General features: G+C 32.3%; 1 pseudogene; it reads left to right on the top strand.

Annotated features, from left to right (window-relative positions):
* Positions 1–2,592: 2,592 nt before the first annotated feature.
* LOC149511314 (precursor of CEP14 pseudogene) lies at positions 2,593–3,775 on the top strand (annotated as a pseudogene).
* Positions 3,776–3,899: the final 124 nt, after the last annotated feature.

Genomic DNA, 3,899 nt, shown 5'->3' with positions numbered 1-3,899 from the left:
TAGCCGTAACGACAATGATATGTGCTATACAAACCAAGAGTTCAAGACATTTCAATACCAAATAATAAATTAATTAAGAGGTGTAATTAATTACCAATGAAAGAAATATGAGAGCACTATATCAAGATTTGTCTTGGTTAATTAAGTTAGTTGTTTGTATAATATATTATCAATTTAAATAATTTCTTTGTATTTAGTTTCATCGATTATATATAAGATAATAAAAGTTTTTTCATTTTATATCAATTTTTTTCGACCTAAAATTTAACATTTTATTAATAAATTACACAATTATTAAAGTTTTCCCTATTTAATACTATCAATCAATAATATTGGCCCTTTTTTTTTTTCTTTTCTTTAGTTTATGAATAAAAACATATATCGACCATTATTAAAAGTAGTGTGTTGAAGATATATAATTAAAGAATAAATACTATTTTCAAGTTAATACAAGTATATATGCATTTAGTATAGTGTTGCGAGGTATGTATGATTATTACATAAACCCATGCGACTGTGATTTGATCCTGAAATATATTATTATCATTGTTAGTAAGTCAAACTCTAACAGAGAACATTGGTATTTCTTCTTTCTGCGACGTTAAATGCAAGCGATTTAATATCATTGGGCAACTCGAACACGGATTAATGTAAAAGTTTCCAGGTTGCAAACAAACTTGTTTTTCTCTTGAAAATGATGGGGCGGCGGAATTGGTTCTATTAATTAAGGTTACATCAAAACTAAATATATACTAAATTTTCTCTGAATTTTTGTGCCAATTTGACTTACAATCTCATCCAAAAAGAAAAAACTGGTTTTCTTTTGGGGGGTTTATTTCGGCCTGTAAAACAAGCCAAACAAATGTAGTTTAGATGAATATGGACAAATTCTATGCAAGCTAGCTAGGCTAAGCTAGCTGACTAAAGAATTCGTAGTTTGTTTTTTTTTTTTTTTTTTTCCTTCCTTTGCTAAAAGATTTAAGAGCCTTAGTTCGACCTATTCTCCTATGATAGAACAAAGATATTAACTCCGGTATCATGCATCAAAAATCTTGAGAAACAATTAATCGACATTGAGAGCTTAGTTTTGATATGTGACAGTTTTTTTAACCGATGTGTTATAGTCCTAGAAACAGCTTTATCATCCCAAACTAGTGCAACACACACACATAATGTCCAAACACTTGTTAGATTTCGATTCAAAAAAAATTTCTATATACTGGTAATCAAACAAATAACAGGCCTATGACGGCAGCTTATTCTGGATTACGTGCGGAAAACAACCAACAATATTGGAAGAATTTTATGAGCTAGCTTCAACCCGCATTGTTATTTAGTGTTACCTAATTTGGCCTTTCTGCTTGGCATTTCTTGAGATGAGGTTAAGGATTCTTTGTTTTGCTTCTGCATCAAAAACATTTCCATTTTCTGATGCAGACCAAAATTATTGTAACAGGGGACTGTGTTGTCCTATCCGTTCCTTGTTAATTTAAAAGTGAGAAATCTTGGTTAACAAATGTTGCTTTAAATAACAAGAAAAAAACCTTAATCCTTATCCAAGAAATCAGTTCCCCATTGGCCAAACAAAGACAATTACAATGTTGTTAAAGGTTTTTATATTATCTTCAATATTCAACAGGTTTTTGTCGCGTAAAAGATTTGCCTTTTGCCAATTTTAACATTGCGTAGGACCAAGTAGATCTTAATCTTATTCTTTTCCTTCACGATTCTGTCTTAGGCAGTTTGGCAATCAGAGCTTGATCAGCTAATTCTATTCAATTTTACAGCTTGCCTAAACCGATAAAATTGGCGGTGGGTAACATTTGTTAGATAACGGTCACAGATATAATGGATGATGGTACATGAACCAATAGAGGAGTTGTGCTGAAATAATTCTTCTAAGAATTATCTGCGACATAAGCTTACTGCGTGCATTGCTTTCAAAGAATCGTCCAACAAACGAGCAAACCTAAGTAAACATCAGCCCAAATCAGTTGTTATTTTTATAATTACCCAAGTTTTTGTCATGTCAAGGTCTCCTTATGTAAACTAAATAATAGCATATAATAATTAGAATTTGGTGATCTAGTGCCTACTAATGAACTATTCGGTCAAGAAAAATGGTTTCCAACCTGCTTGGCATAGTTTGATGAAGTTTCAGAATGCCTTAGTGAAAATTTGTTTTATACTCTGTTCGGTTAGCCTTCATGTCAAAGCTACACCATCACATTGAAGAGGAAATGTCACACAGTTATTGCTTCAAATAAAGAATTATGAGTCATAATCTTATATACGTACAGCATCTAAAATATAAAGATGGTATTGCCAAAGAACTTTGCTCTCAGAGTTCCCAAAACTAACAACTCACTTCCATTAATCCTTGAACTATTTGGGGTTAAAAATGTAAAACTTGAATAAGTAGCACAAGTCAAACTATTTTTGGAAAGATAAATGATTGATATTTACTGAAGTGTAAGTGAAAAATGTAGCCATTAATTTCTCTTATACTAACACGTAATGATAGAGAACTCCCTTCTTTAAAATCTTTCTTAGTCATGATCAGAAATGTGAGAGAAATTTCAAAGATAGAACATTCAAGTCGTGACATATAAAAAATCAAACACTTTAGTGCTGCTCTAGTTTGGTTGAGCAGCTGCCATGAATCCAAATCCTAACCGAGCCAAAACAAAACCAAATTTAGATGCGGAGTACAACTGTTTGGACCAAAAATTAAGAGTTGACGATGCATGAAATTGCAAAGCAGTTGGTTCAAATTTTCTTTTATTGTTCTTGTTTCTCTTTATTTTCGAGTTCTAATTTTTAATGTTTGACTTGTCATCCACGCTCTATTTTCACCGTCACGCGTTGGTTCATTGCATGATTTCCCACTCTCTCTTTGCTTGGCTCTCTCTCTATTTATGTGTGCACCAAACCCATTGTCAAATCACTAACGTTTCTTTCCAACTTCACCAACAAAACCCAGATTCCATTTCTCTCTTCTTTTTATTCTTTATGTACAATTTTCTGCAATTACTTATACACAATTCATGGCTCGTTTCATTTCTCTGGTTCTCATTTTCCTGGTGATCTTTGCTTCATTTATGCCACAAATGGAAAGTAGGAAGCTATTAAACGCAGGGGAAAGCAAAACAAATGCTCCTTCTCTGTTTGCAAGCTTGGTGCTGAGTGCCCTTCCAAAGGGTACAGTGCCAACTTCTGCTCCTAGCAAGAAGGGTGACGCCACGCTTGACAACAAGAAGCTTTTTGCTCAGCACCTTGCTGGCATTGATCGGATTCTTCAGTCTGTTCCAAGCCCTGGCGCAGGCCATTAGTTTCTTCCCAGAAGTTCTCCCTTCTTTTTCATATATCTTCAAATATATGCTTCTTTTTCTTGGTTTGAATATTCAGTGCCCACAATTTTGACTTTTGTTTTTTCTTTTAATTATTTCTGATTAGGTTTAGAATTAGGTTATTATTATATATTACACACATATTTACAAGTGTATAGTCAGTCAGTGAGGCTTTATTTTATTCTTTCTTTCAAGTAATTTCATTTCATTGGGATTGATTTTGTTATATCCCTTTGATCAATGCCATTGTCTTGATGGTTTAGAGTAATATGAACGTGTCTTAATTCTTCTTACTGATTAGCTCTTGCATTTCTTAGAATTTGGAATCCACCATCTGTCTTTTTATTTTTATTTTTTATCAATCCCCTTGATAAATACTGGTCCATGAATAACAATGGAATTACTAGAAAATGATGAAGAAAATCATCAAATATTTAAAAATAAAAAGAAGAAAAGTTATAACCTAGTATCTGAATAATATGCTATATTATTATCTTTGTCAGTTTGCTATTGATTAAGATATGTGAACTTTATATTAAGCCTAATTTA

The sequence above is a fragment of the Durio zibethinus genome, chromosome 26, assembly GCF_047325235.1.
Source record: "Durio zibethinus cultivar Kanyao isolate XHJ-2024 chromosome 26, ASM4732523v1, whole genome shotgun sequence".
NCBI lineage: Eukaryota > Viridiplantae > Streptophyta > Magnoliopsida > Malvales > Malvaceae > Durio > Durio zibethinus.
The sequence above is the reverse complement of the archived record's forward strand: the minus strand, read 5'-3'. Positions and strand labels throughout refer to the sequence as shown.